At 38.3% G+C, this 22,878-nt stretch overlaps 1 protein-coding gene and 1 pseudogene across 4 annotated transcripts in view; one reads left to right on the top strand and one right to left on the bottom strand.

The window, feature by feature from the left end:
• The window catches only part of MAPK10 (mitogen-activated protein kinase 10), a 719,417-nt gene that overhangs the window by 72,598 nt on the left and 623,941 nt on the right, over positions 1–22,878 (top strand). The gene's annotated exons all lie outside the window — the stretch shown is intronic.
• On the bottom strand, positions 22,082–22,599 carry LOC119529617 (annotated as a pseudogene).

Here is a 22,878-nt window from a genome sequence, read left to right as displayed (position 1 = left end):
CTGCATCATATTCATTTCCTTCTTTCTGCTGGTTCTGATTTAGATGTCCAGTGTGCTTTCGGAGTTGAACAATCACTCTTTTTTACAGACTTGTGGGAATTCTTTGCCTATAAAATTTCGTCAGATACTTTGTTTAAGGCAATCTCTTGCAATCAGTTGAAGGCCTTACAAGAACTGATGATTTCAGCAGTCACAAGGAGAATTTCAATCTCCACTTAAGCAAGACAACTTTTCCTAGGGAATTCACTGAAAATCTTCATTGGAGTTCCCAGAACTCTTTACAGAATTCAGACTTGCCCATTTCTATAGCTGTGTGAATCAATTCCTGTATTAAGTCTGATAATATTTACAGTTCTGTTTCCCTGGAGAACCCTGACTAATACACACTTCGTAGGCTTCCAATCTATTTTCTATTGGTCAGTTCCATATGCAGGTAACCAGAGCCAAAATATTTGTCTAGACATAATTTTTAAGCTTGAAGACTGGTCTTTATTGGTAGCTCTGAATTCTGCTCATTCCTGTCTCTCAACTTGATGGTGGCTACAAAAACTAAAGCAATGGGCTGGTTGAAGAAGGCAAACTCTTAAATCCATCTGTCTAAAGAGCCTGGTAAGGTAGTTATATCTCCTGTTAAGATTGTGGCTTCTAAGACACTGCCTAAAACTTCCTCTTGGAGGAAGAGAAGGCTTACTTTTTAAAATTTGTGAAGCTGTAATTTATCAGATTTTCATTTTTCTTTGATTACAGGCTATAGGCAGAGTAGCACCCTCTCAGTAGAGCTGAAGTCTTTTCCACCCTTGCTTAAAGTCTTGCTAGCTTTAGTTCAAGTTCACATGTGTCTTGTAAGAATCTGATACAAGCAATAAGTACCAACATTCTAATATGTTCAAACCATTTCCCCAATACTACATCTTTAATTAAAAAGTGGTTTGCCTTCCAGGTTATCATAGGTAACAGTTTTACTAAATGTTTAGCTAAGATACAGGAAGATTTGCTACCTTTCAGCCCTAGGAAAGTATTCCAACTACTTTCATTAAACTGGATCCACATGTTTCAAATTCTTTTATTTAAAACAGCCCATTTTGTACACAGAATTTTCTATTAATTAGGATTAGATTTGACTCTGAGTGGCAGAAAATCCCAAATAGTAGTGGCATAAAAATAGTTTTTTTCTCTTTTGCAAATGTCTTGAGCTAGTCAATGTGAGGCTGGTCAGATACTCCACAGTGTCTGGGATCCAGGTTCTTCAGTCTTGTTCCATTGTGTGTGACCCTTCATTTCCAAGTTCGTTTCATAGTGCAAGCTAGCTGCTATGGAAGAATGAAAAATGAGTTGATGAAGAGTTGTTTATGTTATGCCCTTTATTATACTCTGTTTATCGTAAAATGGAAATGTTTACTAATTGCTGCGTTGATCTGAAATTTCATTCCTAACCTTGGGTTTTTGATACTACAATATATCTCCATTTTTTTTCAAGGATATTCTGAAATTCTCAAAATAAAGTTAACTTCTGTGTATATTTGAGGGGATGGGTTACAAAAGCAAAGGAACCATAATAATGATTTCAAAACTAATGTTTGGTAACCTTGTATTTTTTGATGCAATAAAGTTTCTAATCCCCTAAATACTGATATTTTATTCGTGTATACCTTTAAAAATTATTTTAAAAAATTTATATCTGAATCATGTATGACTTGAGATCAAGAAAAATTTGATTTATAAAGAAAGACAACTCCACCACTCCAGTTAGGTTGGTGTATATGTAAGTCTCGAAAAGCAACCTTATTGTAGTATTGCAACCTTTGTATTGCAGAACTAATTCTTACTCAGTTCAGAGATTTTCTGCACAGATGGAATATGAAAATAATAGTTTTGAAAGTGATGTAAGTAACTCTGCTTGGGAGTCTTCATCAATACATGATAAAATTAAATTAAATGAAAATGAACTTAAAATATATTCCTAAAAAATATGAGTAAAACAAAATACTCATTATCAAAACATTGCAGTTCCTAAAAAAAAAAAAAGGCTGGTTTCAAAATTATCAAACAAGAAATAGGATTAATTGAAAATGAAGAATCAGAGGAAAATATTTAGAATCAGCACCTGTAATTATTTCTTAACCCTTCTTCCAACTAACACATAGTCAGAATTCTTTTGCTACAGGTGGAAAAAGATGCACAAAATTTTTCTCAGAGATCAGTCATGACAATTTCCACAAATGGTTGGATGCTAAAAAAATAGAACCGTCTGTGCACCATTATCAACCTGAAATATTTATTTCAGCTCTAAGCTTTTTAAAAGCAAGCTATTATTGTATACTTGACGCATTTACTTTTACACTGTATTTAACTGAAAGTACATTATTTATTTCCATTTTTCATGATAGTTAAATTTCCTTACTATGAAATGTAGTATTTAGTACATTGTTTTGAGTACTTTATTTTTATTAATTTCATCTGTGGATGATTTTTATAAGAATGCTAATAAATGGTTAACATTTATATTTTTATAAATTTTAATTTTTACTTGATATTTTGTAATATGTTTATAAGAATTTCTATTTTAGTGTATTAAATATTTAATTTCACTGATTTCTTTAAATTTGAAAATAAAATACTGGCATTTAGTATTACATGATATTTAGTATTACATGAAACAAACTGCATTACCAGTAGTATTGTCACTTTGCTCTACAATTGAAATCACTAAACTATAACAGTGAAAGCAACTTCTTCTTCAGCTGCTCAGTGAAGCTTTTCCTGGGGAGCTCATCGAAGTTGCCAGTTCGTTTCCTGAGGAGTTCGTCAAAGTTGTCGGTTCGTTTCCTGAGGAGTTCATCAAAGTTGCTGGTTCGTTTCCCGAGGAGTTCGTCGGACATCTTCCTTGGAGTTGACAGCTTGTTGACGGCTCTGCAGAATTTGGACTCGTGCGCTCCCGCAGTTGCGAGGAGGGGCAAGATGGCGGAGCGGTGAGGAGCAGAATTTCGTCTCTCCCCTAGAGCAGCTGGCAATTACCCAAGAACTATATGAAACAGTGCTTTCAGGGTCTCCAGTAACCAGTCACACATTGGACACAAGTTTGGAATTGGAGGAAAAGCTGAGATTGCAGCGAACATCGTAAGTTCCCCGGACCAGGGGTCTGGTGCCCCTCCCCACCCAGACCTCAGAGACTGTCTTGCTGCCGGCTCCCTGAAAGGGGGGAAAAAAAAAAACAAAAAACAGCAATCTGCTGATGGCAAGAAGGGAGGCTCAACCCAGCCTCAACTGAAGAATTAATTAACAAATTAATTAACTAACTTTGGGAGCTGGGGTGCTAAAGAAGGGCTGGGCTCCGAGAAGTGGAGGCACGTAAAAGCGGGCACCCATTCCCAGACTCCAAAAAAGCCATTTTTTTTCCCCCTACATTTTGTCCCTTCTGGCTTCTCACTGATCCCTTATCTTTTTGCATTTCAATAGCCCCCGGCAGGGGTGGAACTGAAGCGGTTGGAGAGTAATTATCAGACAGTAGCCCAAAGCATATCTTTAAATGCTCTATTCTGACACTGACAAAACTTCCAGGCTGGGGAAAGACTTTTAAAAGAGACTCTTTTTCTTTTTTTTTTCCTTTTTTCTTTTTCTTGATTTCTTTTCTATTTTTTTTTTTTTTTTAATCTAAAAGTAATATATGTGGTTATTTTCTGTCGGAAGGCCCAGGTTGGGGAACTAGGCTAGGCTTGGGGGAGATGGAGTGCCCACAGTATCTTTGAGTTCCGTATTCACTACTGAAGGTCTCCACCCCCGTCTTTAATTGGCAACTCAGGCTGACCAAGGAATCTACCTGGAGAGGCCGCAAAGAGGAGAGGGGAGAAGGGAATAGTGCCCCTGAGAGACAACTGGAATTCTGAGGATTGGGAGAGTGGAGGGAGGTCCAGCTCAACTGGCAGTCCTCCTTCTGGGAATTCAGACCCCAGGGGCTGGAATTCAGATTCCAGCTTCAGTCAGCCACGCCCCCGGCAGGATCAGAGTCACCAGGAGAACTAGTCTCCATACCTCCTTACACTGCTGGGGGAGCTGCGGGCTGGCCAGCGCCACCTGCTGGACAAGAGAGGAAAAGCACCAATTCTAAAGGCCTCATAGGAGGGTCTCATTCTCAGGAAAACTCCATACCCTCCCAAAGAGACCTGGGCCTCACTAGACTGGGAAAATCTGACTAGGGTCAACCATATCTGAGGAGACCCACTCACAAAAAGGTTACATAGAGGCAGAGCAAGAAACAGAAAAAACAAGAGGGGAAAAATTCTGATCAACTAAATAGAACCTAAGTTAGAGGTCTAGAATAAGTTGAACTGAATAACAGAGGCCAGAGAGCAAAGCCAACCAACAAGAAAACCACTAGGTAAAAGACAGAAAACAAGCTCCAAAATAAACTAATCAAGAAAATCAGATGCCTAGACAACTTAAGATAACAAGCCATACCAGGAAACACGAAAACATGGACCAGCCAAAGGAACAAACTAATAGCTCAGCTGAGACACAGGAGTGGAGGCAACTAATGCTAAATAAATTTGATGAAATGAAGGAAGATATAGCAAAAGAGCTGAAGGATATAAAGAAGACACTGGCTGACCATAAAGAAGAATTCATAAACTTAAAAAAACAAATGACAGAACTCATGGGAATGAAGGCCACAATGGAGGAGATGAAAAACACAATGGAGGGACACAACAGTAGATTTGAACAGGCAGAAGAAAGGATCAGTGAACTGGAAGACAGGTCATTCGAATTCATACACACAAAACAACAGATGGTGAAAAAAATGGAAAAATATGAGCAGGGTCTTAGGGAGCTGAGTGACAACATGAAGCGCACAAATATACGTGTTATGGGTATCCCAGAAGGAGAAGAGAGGGGAAAAGGGGCAGAAAGAGTAATAGAAGACATATTCACTGAAAATTTCCCAACTCTTATAAAAGACAGAAAATTAGAGATTCAAGAAGTACAACATACCCCAAATAGAATAGATCCCAATAGACCTACTCCAAGACACTTACTGGTCAGATTGTCCAATGTCAAAGACAAAGAGAGGATTCTGAAAGCAGCAAGAGAAAAGCAATCCATCACATACAAGGGAAGGTCAATAAGACTATGTACAGATTTCTCTGCAGAAACCACGGAGGCAAGAAGACAGTGGCATGATATATTTAAGATACTGAAAGAGAAAAACTGCCAACCAAGAATTCTATATCCAGCAAAACTTTCCTTCAAAAATGAGGGAGAGATTAAAATATTTTCAGACAAACAGACACCGAGAGAGTTTGTGAATAAGAGACTGGCACTACAAGAAATACTAAAGGGAGTGCTACAGGCTGATAGGAAAAGACAGGAGAGAGAGAGTTGGAGAAGAGTGCAGAAATGAAGATTATCAGGAAAGGTAAAAGGAGAGGAAAAAATAAGATATGACATATAAATTCCAAAAAACAAAATGGTAGTAGAAAGTACTGCCCTTACAGTAATAACACTAAATGTAAATGGATTAAACTCCCCAATAAAAAGACACAGACTGACAGAATGGATTAAAAAACAGGACCCATCTATATGCTGTCTACAAGAAACTCACTTTAGACATAAGGACAAACATAGACTGAAAGTGAAAGGTTGGAAAAAGATATTTCATGCAAACAACAACCAGAAAAAAGCAGGAGTAGCTATATTAATATCAGACAAGTTAGACTTCAAAAGCGAAACAATTAAAAGAGACAAAGAAGGACACTATATATTAATAAAAGGGTCAATTCATCAAGGAAACATAACAGTCATAAATATTTATGCACCAAGCCAGAATGCCCCAAAATTCATGAGGCAAACACTGCGAGCACTGAAAGGAGAAATAGATACCTCTACAATAATAGTTGGAGACTTCAATACACCACTCTCATCAATGGATAGAACATCTAGACAGAGGATCACTAAAGAAACAGATATGTTGAATTGTATGATAAATGAACTAGACTTGACAGACATTTATAGAACACTACATCCAACAACAGCAGGATACACTTTTTTCTCAAGTGCTGATGGAACATTCTCTAGGATAGACCACATGTTGGATCACAAAGCAAGTCTCAACAAATTTAAAAATATTGATATTATACAAAACACTTTCTCAGACCACAATGGAATGAAGTTGGAAATAAATAAAAGGCAGAAGGTCATAAAATTCACAAACATATGGAGGCTAAACAACACCCTCTAAGAAAACCAGTGGGTAAAGGAAGAAATTACAAGAGAAATTGGTAAATACCTCGAGGCAAATGACAATGAAAACACAACTTATCAAAACTTATGGGATGCAGCAAAGGCGGTGCTGAGAGGGAAATTTATTGCCCTAAATGCCTATATTAAAAGAGAAGAGAGAGCAAAAATTGAAGAGTTAACTGCTCACCTGGAGGAATTCGAGAAAGAACAGCAAACTAACCCCAAAGCAAGCAGAAGGGAAGAAATAACAAAGATTAGAGCAGAAATAAATGCAATTGAGAACAGGAAAACAATAGAGAGAATCAACAAAACCAGAAGTTGGTTCTTTGAGAAAATCAATAAAATCGATGGGCCACTGGCTAGGCTAACAAAAAAAAAAAGAGCAGACACAAATAAATGCAATCAGAAATGGGAAAGGAAATATAACTACCGAACCTGCAGAAATTAAGGAGATAATGAGAAGATACTATGAGCAACTATATGCTAATAAACTAGACAACTTAGATGAAATGGACAACTTCCTAGAAAAGTATAAACAACCAACATTAACTCAAGAAGAAATAGAAGACCTCAACAAACCAATCACAAGTAAAGAGATTGAGTCAGTCATCAAAAAGCTCCCAAAAAGGAAAAGCCCAGGACCAGATGGTTTCACATGTGAATTCTACCAAGCATTCAAGAATGAATTAGTACCAATTCTGCTCAATCTCTTCAAAAAAATAGAAGAAGAGGGAAAGCTACCTAGCTCTTTCTATGAAGCCATCATCACCCTAATACCAAAACCAGGCAAAGATACTACAAAAAAAGAAAATTATAGACCAATTTCTTTAATGAATACAGATGCAAAAATCCTCAACAAAATACTTGCAAATCGAATCCAGCAGCACATTAAAAGAATTATACACCACGACCAGGTGGGATTTATTCCAGGTATGCAAGGCTGGTTCAACACAAGAAAATCAATTAACGTAATACACCACATCAATAAGAAATAAAAGGCATCCAAATTGGAGAGGAAGAAGTAAAACTTTCACTATTTGCAGATGACATGATTCTATATGTAGAAAATCCAGAAAAATCTACAGCAAAGCTACTAGAACTAGTCAATGAATACAGCAAAGTAGCAGGCTACAAGATCAACATGCAAAAATCTGTAGTGTTCCTATACACAAGTAATGTGCAACAAGAGGAGGAAATCAAGAAAAAAATCCCATTTACAATAGCAACCAAAAGAATCAAGTATTTAGGAATAAACTTAACCAAGGACACAAAAGACCTTTACATATAAAACTATAAGAAACTGCTAAAAGAAATTGAACAAGACCTGAAGAAATGGAAGAACATACCATGTTCATGGATTGGAAGACTAAATATAGTTAAGATGGCAATTTTACCTAAATTGATTTACAGATTCAATGCAATACCAATTCAAATCCTAACAACTTACTTTACAGAAATAGAAAAACCAATAACTAAATTTATTTGGAAGGGTAAGGTGCCCCGAATAGCCAAAAATGTCTTGAGAAAGAGGAATGAAGTGGGAGGTCTACCTGACTTTGAAGCATATTACAAAGCTACAGTGCTCAAAACAGCATGGTACTGACATAAGGACAGATATGCTGATCAATGGAATCGAATTGAGTGTTCAGAAGTAGACTCTTACATCTATGGACAACTGATCTTTGATAAGGCAGTGAAGCCGAAGCAATTGGGAAAGAGCAGCCTGTTCAATAAATGGTGTTTGGAGAACTGGATATCCATTTCCAAAAGAATGAAAGAGGATGTCCATCTCACACCTTATACCAAAATTAACTCAAAGTGGATCAAAGACCTAAACATTAGCACCAAGACCATAAAACTCTTAGAGGAAAATGTAGGGCAATATCTTAAAGATCTTCTGAAAGGAGGTGGTTTCTTAGACCTCACACCCAAGGCACTAGCAACCAAAGAACAAATAGACAAATGGGATCTCCTCAAAATTAAACACTCTTGTACATCAAAGGACTTTGTCAGAAAAGTTAAAAGGCAACCTACACAATGGGAGATGATATTTGGAAACCACATATCAGATAAGGGTTTAATATCCCGAATAGATAAAGGAATCCTGCATCTCAATAACAGAAAGACAAACAATCCAATTAAAAAATGGGCAAAAGACATGAACAGACATTTTTCTGAAGAGGAAATACAAATGGCTCAAAAGCAGATGAAAAAATGCTCAACTTCACTGGCTATTAAGGAAATGCAAATCAAAACCACAATGAGATATCATCTCACACCTACCAGAATGGCCATTATCCAAAAAACAGAAAATGACAAGTGCTGGAGAGGATGTGGAGAAAGAGGCACACTTATTCATTGTTGGTGGGAATGTAGAATGGTGCAACCACTCTGGAAGACAGTATGGAGATTCCTCAGGAAGCTAAACATAGATTTGCCATATGACCCAGCTATTCCATTGCTGGGTATATTCTCAGAGGAACTGAAACTTAAGACACAAACAGACATTTGTAAACCGATGTTTATTGCAGCATTATTCACAATTGCCAAGAGATGGAAACAGCCCAAATGTCCATCAAAGGACGAGTGGATAAACAAACTGTGATATATACACATGATGGAATATTATGCAGCTGTAAGACAGAAGAAAGACATAGATCATGTAATAATGTGGATGAACCTTGAGGACATTACTTTGAGTGAAGTTAGCCAGAAACAAAAGGACAGATTCTGTATGGTCTCACTAATATGAACAGACATTAATGAACAAACTTTGGGAGTTAAAAGCTGACAACACAGGCGACCAGGAGATAGAAAGGGGGCAGAGATCGGCCATTTGATGCTGAAGGACTACAGAATGCTTAGGATTGATTGCATAGATCCAGAAATAGATAGCATAATACTGTGTGATGGTAGCACAGTATTGTAAGTACACTGAACAAAGATGTCTGTGAGTAAAACTGAAAGAGGTGGGATAGGAGAATGTATGACACCAGAGGTAAAGATAGATGATAAAGACTGGGACTGTATAACGTGGCAAAAACTGGAGTGGCTAATGACTGTTACTAAATACACAAATATAAAAATGTTTTTGCATGTGGGAAAGCAAATGAATGTCAACTATGTAGAAATTTGAAAAAGGGATGTTGTTCACGAAAAAACATAATCAAAGCAAACTGGAGTCTATGGTCAACAGTAACATTGTAATATACCTCCATTAAATGTAACAAAGGCAATATGCCAATGCTAAATGTATATGAGAGGGGGATATAGGGGAGTGATATGGGATTCTTGTTAGTGGTGTTATTTGCTGTCCTTAGTAGTATATTGTATTGTATGACATGTTATTTTTCTTTTTATCATTTTTTCTTATTGCTAAAAAAAAAAAAAAAACAATTTTTCTTGTAGTAATCAGTATGTTCAAGTGCTGATTGTGGTGATAAATGTACGACTTTATGATGATACCATGAACAACTGATTGTACACTGTGGATAAATGTATGGTATGTGAACATAACTCTATAAAATTGTAGGAAAATATATATATAGGAGTAAAAGTGTTGGAGAAAACATGGTGAGAGGGATGATGCCTCACCAATATGGACTAACTACAATGTGTAAACTCAGAATTGAATCTTAGAACATAGCCTAACGTGGACACAATAATTGTAATAGTCCCTAGATTGTTAACTCTATCCCTGAATTGTAAGGCCTATCTCTAAACTTTGAGATGCTGATCCCCTAGCGTATAACCTGATTGGTCTCTGGAACAATTCATATCTCTGAGACACCTGAAACTCAGAGCTAGAGCTCGGCAGATATGAATGTCAGTATTAGTGCATACAGCCACTGTCAAAAAAAAAAAAAAAAAAAAGCTGAAAAAGAGCCCAGACTTCAATTAGTGATATGAATGAAGCAGGTCTGGTTAAGACCAGGGCAAGCCAGGCCAAAGGGTAAAGGTTGAAACTGATTGTGTTTTAAAACTTCAACTTTCATATGAGACCAAGGGAATAGATATCTATTTGGTACAGGATCTAAATTTTCTAAACGGTACAACTCTACAGTCGATTTGTTCAAACACCACAATTGCATGGAACTTTGAATAGGAAGTGAGATACGGTAGGTTAGTATAGGCTGGAGTGAAATAGTGACACATCCTAGAGTAATTTGGGCAGATAATAAAAAATATATTTACAGCCTCCCCCTCCCCAGCCCCAAGGATCTGGGGGAAGGTGCGGATGTGTTGGACATCCTCACCTGGACTGGTGTTGATGTTGTCACAAACATTGGGACTGGCGGTTTGATGTGCTGAGCCCTCGAGCATGGGACTTGCCCTTATGAAGCTCATTACCACAAAGGAGAGTCTAAACTTGTAAGTAATGGTGCCTAAGAGTCTCCCCCTGAGTACCTCTTTGTTGCTCAGATGTGGCCCTCTCTCTCTCTAACTGAGCCATCTCGACAGGCGAACTCGCTGCCCTCCCCCCTACGTGGGACCCGACTCCCAGGGGTGTAAATCTCCCTGGCAACGCAGAGTATGACTCCCGGGGATGAATGTGGACCTGGCATTGTGGGACTGAGAGTATCTTCTTGACCAAAAGAGGGATGCAAAATGAGACGAAATAGTTTCAGTGGCTGAGAGATTCCAAATGGAGTCGAGAGGTCACTCTGGTGGACATTCTTATGCACTATATAGATATCACCTCTTAGGCTTTAATGTATTTGAATAGCTAGAAGTAAATACCTGAAACTATCAAACTCCAACCCAGCAGTCTGGACTCCTGAAGACAATTATATAATAATGTAGATTACAAGGGGTGACAGTGTGATTGTGAAGACCTTGTGGATCATACCCCCTTTATCTAGTGTATGGATGAGTGGAGGAATGGGGATAAAAACTAAAGGACAAATGGGGTGGGATGGGGGGATGATTTGGGTGTTCTTTTTTCACTTTTATTTTTTATTCTTGTTCTGGTTCTTTCTGATGTAAGGAAAATGTTCAGAGATAGATTGTGGTGATGAACGCATAACTATGTTATCATACTGTGGACAGTGGATTGTATATCATGGATGATTGTATGGTGTATGAATGTATTTCAATAAAACTGAATTTAATTAAAAAATAATTATTAAAAAAAACAAAAAAAAACAAAAAAAAAACAGTGAAAGCATAGATTTGGTTGGATTTCACAAGATTTCTAGGCTATATGGTATTTTAAAGGAACCAAATCTATTCAGAATATTTTAATTCTTTTCATATCTGAGAGCTGTTTGTGATATCCTTCTATGCTGTCTCATTGCTTGTCATATGCAAGTTGTGGTCTATTAGAAAAAAAAAAATCCTAGGATTAGAAGTAGACTTGAGGGCATCTAGACCCATTTCTGCTCATAGAAGAGCAGAGGATAACTGGTCTTCTGAAATCAATGATAAACCTGCCCCTCTTGAACTTTATCAGTGGGAATTTTTCCAAATGCTTTATTGAGCCATCCAAATCTGATCTCAATTTAGGGCAGGGTCAGCTTCATGGTGTGCAACCAGTGCAGTTACCCAGGACCTGCACTTAGAAGGGCCTCGATTGATTAAAGGCTCTGATGTTACCCTATTGAAATTCCCTCCCTCCCTCTCTCTGTTCCTTCTTTCTGTCTCTTCCTCCATTCCTCCCTTTCTCCTTTCCTTTTCCCCTTTCCTCCCTTTCTCTTCCATTCCCTCCCTCCCCCTCCCCTCCCCTCCCTCTCCTCTCTTCTCCTTCCCTTCCCTTCCTTCCTTCCTTTGTTGTTTCTTGCCCTCAATCCCTTTCTCCTATCTTCCCTTCCTTCCTTTTTTTAATATTCATTTTATTGAGATATATTCACATACCACGCAGTCATACAAAACAAATCGTACATTCGATTGTTCACAGTACCATTACATAGTTGTGCATTCATCACCAAAATCAATCCCTAACACCTTCATTACCACACACACAAAAATAGCAAGAATAATAATTAAAGCAAAAAAGAGAAATTAAAGTAAAAAAGAACACTGGGTACCTTTGTTTGTTTGTTTGTTTGTTTGTTTCCTTCCCCCATTTTTCTACTCATACACCCATAAACTAGACAAAGGGGAGTGTGGTCCTTATGGCTTTCCCCATCCCATTGTCATCCCTCATAAGCTACATTTTTTTTTTTTAATCATCATTTTATTGAGATATATTCACATACCACGCAGTCATACAAAACAAATTGTACTTTCGATTGTTTACAGTACCATTACATAGTTGTACATTCATCACCTAAATCAATCCCTGACACCTTCATTAGCACACACACAAAAATAACAAGAATAATAATTAGAGTGAAAAAGAGCAATTGAAGTAAAAAAGAACACTGGGTACCTTTGTCTGTTTGTTTCCTTCCTCTACTTTTCTACACATCCATCCATAAACTAGACAAAGTGGAGTTTGGTCCTTATGGCATTCCCAATCCCACTGTCACCCCTCATAAGCTACATTTTTATACAACTGTCTTCGAGATTCATGGGTTCTGGGTTGTAGTTTAATAGTTTCAGGTATCCACCACCAGCTACCCCAATTCTTTAGAACCTAAAAAAGGTTGTCTATATAGTGCTTATGTCCACCAGAGTGACCTCTCAGCTCCTTTTGGAATCTCTCTGCCACTGAAGCTTATTTCATTTCCTTTCACATCCCCCTTTTGGTCAAGAAGGTGTTCTCCATCCCACAATGCCGGGTCTGCATTCCTCCCCGGGAGTCATATTCCACATTGCCAGGGAGATTCACTCCCCTGGGTGTCTGATCCCATGTAGCGGGGAGGGCAGTGATTTCACCTTTCAAGTTGGCTTAGGTAGAGAGAGATGGCCACATCTGAGCAACAAAGAGGCATTTGGGAGGAGGCTCTTAGGCACAGTTATAGGGAGGCCTAGCCTCTCCTTTGTAGCAACAGTCCTCCCAAGGGCAAGTCCTGTGGTAGAGGGCTCAACCCATCAAATCACCAGTCCCCTATGTCTGTGAGCACATTAGCAAACCATCGAGGTGAGGCAGGCAAATACCTCTGCATTCTCCACCAGCTCAAGGGGGCTCTGCATATTTTTTTCCTTGTTTTTTTTTTTTTTTAAATCAACTGTATAAAAAATAAAAATTAAAAAAAAATTAAAAAAAAACATACAATAAAAGAACGTTTCAAACAGACCATAACAAGGGAGTAAGAAAAAGACAACTAACCTAAGGTAACTACTTTACTTCCAACATGTTCCTATCTACCCTAAGAAAGTAACCTAATATAGCAACATTTCTACGAACTTGTTCCTACTTCCCTTCCTTCTTTTCTTCCTTTATAAATTCCTCCTTTGGAAGTAAATCTAAAGATTTTGTTGTATTTTCAAATAGTGAAAACAAAAACCAAAACTTTGCAGTTTTGAAATGCAAGATATTGCAGTCTTGTCCCTGTGACCATGAAACAGTTCTGTTGGGAAAAGCCCTTTGTTCACCACAGGAAGCAATCTGGTCATAACAACTTCCTTTCCAGCAGTTCAACAGAACTATTGTGTCTGAAGAGTATCAGATCAACCCACTACCAGAAATCCCCGTCGGCAAAAATATAAATGATCTTTTCTATAATGACTGAATTATGCTTCTCTCAAGGTGACTATATCTTTTTGCTTTATTTGTATTTTTTCAGTTTATTAAATTAGCTTGCATTGCTGAATAATTTCAGTAATAGATTTCAAAGTGGAAGGTAGGTGATGTTTTGATTCATAATAAAGCTGTATTTGTGACTTGAAGCAATTTACAAAACAGAGTGATAAATGACTATTTAGAAGATGTTTGCTGGTTTCTATATTGCAGCATTTCCAGTAAGAATAGTTGATAGCTTGTTACTCTAATGCACTATGCAAGTCAGCCTCATCTGTAGTTAGCAGAGCTTTTCTCCAAAAAAAAAAAATTTTTTTTTAAAACCATACTTTGTTTAAATGCCTTTTGTTTTTAATGTGAAAGATCTTTTTATCCTTTCTGTGTTACCTCTTGCTCTTCACCTTCATATTAGAAAATTATTTTCTTCTCAGGGATTATGCTAGTAATTACCAGAAAGACACTGCATGAGCACTTGGGTTATTTAAAAATAATGACTTAATCTCTTGCAGAACAAAATCTTCCCAAGCATTCTTTGGGGGCGACAACCTTCCTATTGGAATTCCTCAATCCCTCCCGCATTCGTCATTCTCTTCCACATCATCAGCCACACTAAATTGACAAACAGAAAAATCACCATTTCTCCCTCTTTGCTCAGTCTTAAAGACACTGCTTCCCTTCACACTTCCTCACTAACTAGTTAGTTTTTTAGTTTTCATTTTTATTTATTTATTTATTTTACCCCACTGCAATGACTTTGTCTTCTGGTGTTTTCTTTCTCCTTTCCCTTCTTCACTTAGTGACTCATTCTATCCCTTTAGATCCCATCTTGAAACATTCCTGTTCCTGTTTTCTTTGGACAGGGCTTGACTCCCACGCAGTCTAATTCCCTTTACACTCCCCTTTATGTACTTGCCAAGGTTACAAGTGAGCTTAATTGTATCTTTTCTGCATTTAAATTTTAGTTCTTCTCTTTTTAGTGTTTAAAAATTTTTTAATTTTTTCTTGACATAGATTACTCAGGCCATTTCCATTCTATTTTCTTCTCTTAGATTAGAAATTAATATTAACAGAAAAAAAAAATGGCAGTAGATTTTTGTTGTACCAATTAAAGGGTTTAGGGCTTACATTTTCGTTAGATCCCTGCTGGTTAGATGTCTCCACAGGCATTGACTAGAGTCTCAGATCATGCATCATCCTGGTACATGGAGAGTTTGTCCCCGGCAGGCAGGAGATAACTTGTAGACATTATATGTTACAAGGAGAGGATATCTATTCCCAGAGGAAGTCACAGGATGTGGATATAGGAATGGAAGTAGAAGAAATAACTGAGAAATTATTTTTGGTGAGATCATGGTTAGTTTTGAACAGATGCAAAAGTTGCTAGTGTTGGTCATAGTTTTTCTTACAGTTCCATCCCTCCTGCACCATCCTTCTATTGCACCCACTTCTTCTGAGCTCCGTACAGGTCCCTCCACAGACAAACCCCATAACAGAGTATGTGGTGTGAAGTATTTCACTAAAGCCCTTTGGTTCCTTGGTGTCTTAGTTTCTTTGGACTGCCACAACATAATAGCATAAGCTGCATGGCTTAAGACAACAGAAATTTATTGTCTTATAGTTCTGGAAGCCAGGAGTCTGAAATCAAGGTGTCAGCAGGGCAGTGCTCCCTCTGAAACCTGTGGAAGAGAATCCTTCCTTGCCTCTTCCTTGCTTTTGGCAGTTTACTGGCAATCCTTGGTTTTCTCTGGCTTGTGGCAGCTTAACTCTGATCTTTGCCTGTGTTCACATGGCCTTCTCCTCCCTCTTTGTGTGGCCAGCTCCTCTCTCTGTGTCAGTCTGTGTCTCCTCTCCCCTTTTGTTATAAGAACACCAGCCATATTGGATGAAGGGCCCACCATCCTCCAATATGACCACAATTTCACTTAACCAATTCCATTTGCAATGACCTTATTTCCAAATAAGGTCACATTCACAGGTATGGGAGGTTAGGACTTCAACATGTCTTTTTTGGGGGTACACAATTGAACCCTTAACACTCAGCTGTGTGATATCGTGGATTCAACCTGCGGTAGCAAATCTGCCTTTCACTGAATCCCTTCATAAGCCCTTTCCTGCCCTCTGTGACTTTGATGACCCACTGCATGATGAGGCAGCATGCTAGGAAGAGATACGGCACTGTCTGGCATGATCTGTCATTCTGGTGACAGGAAATAATTTTGCATTATAAAACGTCCCCCTGACAGAGGTAACCTGAAAACAAGATGGAAACATCAAAGTGTTACCGTTATGTTTTGGTCTAAAACAAAACAAAGTATCTCTGGTGTTCCCTTGGGAGCATTCTGAAAGTTAAGACTTTGGCTGGCATAACTGGGATATTTTGTCTGTTGCACATATAGTCTCAGAAATGTTGAGAGATGGAGCCTGAGCTAGGGTGTGGTTGACAGATTTTTGTCCTTTGTAATCTTTACAGGAAGTTTAACCCTTCAATATCAGGTGAAGAAATTTGAGGCTCTGAGAGGCTGCAGAACTTATTGAAGGCCACACAGCTTGTTAGTGGCAGAGCCAGAGCTACTACTTAGGTCTCCAGGTTCCCCATCTAGTTTTCTTTTCATTATACACAATGCCCCACAGTGCGGCTGCTGGAGGGCCCAGGGTGCCAAAAGACAAAGGCCTTTCACATGTCCTTTCTAATGTAATTGTGCTTTTAGGGTTCTTTCTCTGGACATTGTGGATAATACTTCTATCTCTCAAAATTCTGAATAAAAATAAAATGCATAGCATTGTGAAAAATAAAAAGTTTAGAAATGTGGAGAGAAGAAAATAATAATATTATGTAATTCTATTACCCAAAGATGATCACTCAACATTTTGTTTGTTGCCTTCTAATCTTTTTTCATATGTGGATGTATATGTCTCTCTCTCTCTCCTCTCTCTCTATCTCTCTGCATGTGTGTGTGTGTGTGAGATAGTGTGCTCACATTTATTTACAAAATTTGGATTATATATTTTGTATCAGCTGGAGTTCTTTAGTTGCAAATAACATAAATGGATTGTGTCCAATTTAAGGAAGAAAAGGGATTTCTTGGCAGGCTGTAGAATCAAAGGAAAAGATGAACACACAGGCCTTGGAAAAATAGAACTCAGGAGGCTTCTGCAGCTCTGTAGCACACACCCTGAGATGCTTTTATCAGAGGAGAGGTTAACTATTAGGTAGGCCAAAATAGCATTATATATAGATGTCCTAGTTTTGAAATTTACAGTCACAACTCAGATAAGTAAGAGTAACTTAAAAATCTTTTGTAATAGAAGTCAATTTGTTGATGTATTTCCATTTATTTTGGGTGGAGGCCAGTTTAGGGAAACTATTTTTTCTAGGTTATTATTATGTTCAAAATTCAGACTTCCGCTCGGGGCTGTTTTTCCCTCTGAAGATTTCTCCTTTTCTCTCCATCTTCATCCCTGGGAACAGTCTCTGTTTATCTCTGGGAACAGTCCACATTGTCACTGGGTATTCATGGAGGCACCTTGTTATGGCTTGAATTGGGTCCCCCCAAAAGATATATTCTGTCCTAATCCCTGGTCCCATGAAATATGACCTTATTTGAAAATTGGCTTTTTGAAAATGTGATTAGTTGAGATGAAGCCAAAATGGGATTAGGGTGGGCCCTAATCCATTATAGCTGGTGTCCTCATAAGAAGAGGAAATGTGAATGGACAGACAAAGGGGAGAACCCCTTGTGACAACTGAGGCAGAGATTGCCAGAGATTGCTGGCAAGGCACCAGAAGCTAAAAAGAGGCAAGGAAGGCTTCTCTCCTATGGATTTCGGACGTCTACCCTCCAGAACTGTGAGGCGGTACATTTTGTTGTTTTAAACCACCCTGTTTGTGGTAATTTGTTAAAGCAATCCTAGGAAACTAAGATACATCTCACTGGTTCATTGGAGAAAGTAGGACATAAGTACATTCTCTCAGATTCTGAAACCTCTCTGGGGGTATTTCTAGCATAAGCATATATCTTGAATTTCAACCCAGGAAGGTATGGAGAGACGGGGCTAAAGATCTCTCAGGGATTTTTACTATGTCTGACTTTCTTCCCTTCTTTTTCTTTCTCTCCAGGTTCTTCCTTGCAGTCAGGAAACTGCCCTTTTGTTAAAGTCTGCATTATTTTTACTCTGTGATTAATTTCCATAAACACTATGCTCTAGTCTTCTAGATTCTGCTTGAATATTCCAATCATATCCGATTTTATTAATCTGGAATAAAACCAGTTATCTCTCAGGGAATGGTTTATGAATCAAAGGTGCTTTGCTCCAGAGTGGTAAGCCTGCTGTGAGTTTAAAAATCCATTCAGCATGCCAATGAATGTTTGCTCTCCTAATCAATGGCTCCAATTGATCCAATAAATGGAGAGCTTCAGGGCAACAGAAATAATTTGGGGAAAGGAAAAAAAAGTCTCTCAGTTAAAATTTCCAACTGCAGGTGTTACCTGTCTACATTCATTTTGATATCCTGTGTTTTCACTATCAATAGCATTTTCTAATACTGGGGCACCAGATAAGCTACGGACTAGGACATGACATTTCCCGTTCATATAACTTGGAAAGGATTGGTTTGCAGAACATGCATAGATTTCTGAAAAGCAATATGAGGAAGACAACCTACTAGAAAAATAGACAAAAGATAGGAACTATGAGTATTTCTTAGAGAGGTACTTTATTTATTTATTTTTATTAATTCATTTTTATTGAGATATATACACATACCATGCAGTCATACAAAGCATACATTTAGTTGTTCACAGTACCATTATATAGTTGTGCATTCATCACCAAAATTAATTTTTGAACATTTTCATTACCACACACACAAAAATAACAAGAATAAAAATTAAAGTGAAAAAGAGTAATTAAAGTAAAAAAGAACACTGGGTGCTTTTTTTTTTTTTTACTCATCCATCCATACACTGGACAAAGGGGAGTGTGGTCCATATGGCTTTCCCAGTCACACTGTCACCCCTCATAAGCTACATTTTTATACAATTGTCTTCAAGATTCATAGGTTGTGGGTTGTAGTTTGATAGTTTCAGGTATTTGCTGCTAGCTATTCTAATTCATTAGAACCTAAAAAGGGTTGTCTATATTGTGCGTAAGAGTGCCCGCCAGCGTGACCTCTTGGCTCCTTTTGGAATCTCTCTGCCACTGAAGCTTGTTTCATTTCCTTTCATATCCCCCTTTTGGTCAAGAAAATGTTCTCCATCCCATGATGCCGGGTCTGGATTCCTCCCTGGGAATCATATTCCATGTTGCCAGGGAGATTCTACTCCCCTGGGTGTCAGATCCCATGTGAGTGGGGAGGGCAGTGATTTCACCTTTCAGGTTGGCTTAGCTAGAGAGAGACGGCCACATCTGAGCAACAAAGAGGCATTCGGGAGGAAGCTCTTAGGCACAATTATAGCCAGGCCTAGCCTTTAGAGAGGTACTTTAAGACTTGAGTCCCTATAATCTGGCTTGTCAATCTATTTGACTTGTCACTCATCATTCTTTGAGCACTTATTTACCTAATGCAACAACAATATGTTCCAAGCTCATCTTGTACTTTATCTGCCCCAGCCATGGAATCAGCCATTTCTCCCTTTCTCCTGGTTCCTTTTAGTGAAGAATGGTTTTTAGAAACCAAGATCTACATTCTAGGTGCAATTATTGCCATTGAGGTGTTGCAGCTCCCATTCCCTCCTTGTGGACAGAGCTAAGGAATATATGAATGCACACACACACACACACATACACATATATGAATACATGTACACATTTACATTTATTTTTATTTCCATGTCTATCTACTATCCTGAAAACCATTAAGTTCACACTGATACCTCCAGTTCCAATCTATCAGCACAACCTACTTTTCTCCCTGACTCTCATTATCCTTAATACATTTACTTATTTGATCAATTCCCTTGTATGTTAACAATCTCCTACTGCTATCACCAATACCTTCCCCACAGTGATGAGCTCCTTCTCCAACTTGGGGTTCAACACCCCATGCCAGTATTCTGCTGCTGGCCTCCACCACATGGGCTGCCTCTTCATCCTACCCAGGCTCCAACATCCAAAGCCAGGCCATTTTCAGGCCCATGTTCAAATTCCCTTACTTTTTACAGGCCCCAGCTTGACTCTGAACAGCTTCTAATCCCCATGCTAGGCCTCCCTCTTGTACAGATGCTCATCCTACCCCACTCAGGGCCATCCTGACTCTCCCCATCCTGATGCAAATACCTACTCTGCTTGCCCCTACCTAATGGCTTTATGATTGAATTGTACTAGAAAAGAAGTGCTATGGGTTTGAACTATGTCCCCCAGAAAGACATGTTCCAGTCCTAATCCTCAGTTCTGTGAATGTGAACTTACTTATAAATAGGATCTTTGAAGAAGTTATTAGTTAAGATGAAGCTGAACTACCTTAGGGTGGGTTCTAATTTAGTATGACTGGTGTGCTTATAAAGTAAGGGAATTTGAACAGTCACTAAGAAAGAGACAGAAATGGCCATATGAGAGAGGCAGAGTCTGAGATATGCTTCCAAAAATTAAGGAACACCTTAGATTGCCAGCAATCCCCCATCAGAAGCCAGGGGAGAGGCATGGATGGATTGGCTCCTTTAAGAAGCTTGGCCCTTCTGACACCTCCAGGACTATGAAATAATAAATTTTTGTTATTTAAGCCAACCAGTCTGTGGGCTTTGGTACCACAGCCCTGGCAAACTGAGACAAAAAGAGAAGAAGAAGATAAAAAGAAAGAGCCACGTCTAGATTTCTACAGTTTTATTTTTTACAACTGCCTTTAATTTATGGGCATATGGTGTGAGTCAAAGATAATATTACTAATATCAAACCATCATTTACTAGATAATTTTCTTCATATCCCATATAAATATATTTTTGATATATACAAAAATATAGTGTAATATACAACTACTTTGATTTTTGAAGAAAGTGGTAGAAAGACAACCCTGGAAGTAAGAAAACTAACTTGTTTGAGATTTTACCTACAACTAAAACAAGAAAAATAAAGTCAAATTTTAACAAGGCTACATTTTTCTTTTAAGAAGACAGTATGTCAAGTCCAACTTAGAAAAGTTTTAAAACTAAAGAGAAAGCAAATATGAAACCTCAGGTTGAACAAATGTAGTCATGTCTGGTCTCTGAACATGAGACATTGTTCTCTAATACACATCTGTTTCAATCTAGAAAAATAAACAAAAAAAGCCCTTTCTTACCCTTGGCTCCACTTCTTTGAATTATGTCAAGTAAAATGAAACAGTAAAAACCAAAAACTGTCCAAAGAAAGCATGAATTTGTATGAGCATATTTACTATTACAAGTATTATGTGGGAAGACTGCCTGCTGAGTGTTCAAGAGGTTTTTAATATAATTATATTCTTCTGTATGTCATTAAATTCTTTAATAGATACTGTTTTTGCTTTAGTCTTACCTTGACCTAGTCTAGACCTCCTCAAGTTCTCTTACCTCAATATTCAATTGACTAGAACCTCACAGTTGTCAATCTCTGGGAACATGGGGAAATCAAGTATCCCCATTACATTTCTTCCTTTACTGCATTACTGGAGACTCACTATGGAATAGAAATTCTTTTGGGATACACACTGTGCTGGTTTTGAACTGTTATGTATTCAGAAAATGCCATGTTCTTTAAATCCATTCTTGTGGGTACAGACCTATTATGGGTGGGTCCTTTTGGTTAGGTTGTTTCAACTGGGATGTGACCCACCTAATTCAAGGTTGGTCTTAATCCTTTTCTGGAGTCTTTTTGAGAGGATTAAAGGCAGAAACACACAGAAAGGGCAAAGAGACAAACAGCCCAGAGATGCTAAGCAAGGACCCACAGAAGCTGAGAGAGCATTGAAACCAGAACCAGGAGAGAAAGACCAGCAGATATTGCCATGTGCCTTCTCGTGTGACAGAGGAACCCCGGATACCAGCAGCCTTTGCTCAGAGATGGTATCCTCTTGTTGATGCCTTAATTTGGACACTTTTCATGGCCTCAGAATTGTAACTTGTAACCTAATAAATCTCCATTGTTGAAAGCCAGTCCATTTCTGTTATATTGCATTTTGGCAGCTTTAGGAAACCAAAACACACCCCATAATTCTCTTTTGTTTACTTTCTTCCCCAAGAGCATGGTGGTCATAGAGTTGATAGGACTTTTTAGGCCTGAATAAGGCTGATTAGTGTTTCCTGGAAAGGTAACTTTTCACTGTATCTCCATGTCTCTGCCTGGCTTAAATTTCTGTTTGCATCCTCAAGCATTCCATGATGCAGAAGATATAATGCATGTTGTAAGGAGATCTTTAAATTATTCATGACACCAATATTTTTCATCTGGTCAGTGAAGGTACTGAAAGTCTCAATATTGCTTTTGGAATGATAATATAGAATTTCATTTCCCAGCTTCCAAATAATCCCAGGTATGGCCTGCCTTTTCCTGGTATCTGACTCTTCTAAGGTCTGCAAATAACCATGCACATATCCTGCAGCTTGTTCCCAGTGATGCTTCAGCAGAGCTTCTTGGATAAAATCTAAACAAGCATGTGTCTGAGCAAAATCCTTCTTTTGGCCTCCAGTCACCACAGTTTCTATTTGCTTTGAGTAAGGAAAATACATTCCTGAACCACCCCATCATTCTCTGCCATGGGCCTTGCCAATTCTTCAGTGAAGTCACTCATACCTAGTTCAAACCAGAAACTTGAGACTCCTCAGTAATGCTAAGCTCAGTGTCCTTTTGACATGTCCTTTTGCTTTTGGCACTACAAGATCCTCTAGGTTCATCTTACATTTGTCCCACCCCAGTCCCAGCATTTCTCCAAGGATTCCTGGTTTCTTTTATTGGACAATGGCATTTGGATGAATTTCTATAGTCAATTATGGCCTAGGTAGTCTTGGGCAGGTAGAGCTCAGACAGTTTTCACAGTAATGTTCAGTTGTATGGTTCAAAGTCTAGGGAT

Source organism: Choloepus didactylus, chromosome 3 (genome assembly GCF_015220235.1).
Source record: "Choloepus didactylus isolate mChoDid1 chromosome 3, mChoDid1.pri, whole genome shotgun sequence".
Classification (NCBI taxonomy): domain Eukaryota; kingdom Metazoa; phylum Chordata; class Mammalia; order Pilosa; family Megalonychidae; genus Choloepus; species Choloepus didactylus.
Note: the sequence above shows the minus strand (reverse complement) of the source record. Positions and strands in the feature narration are given on the sequence as shown.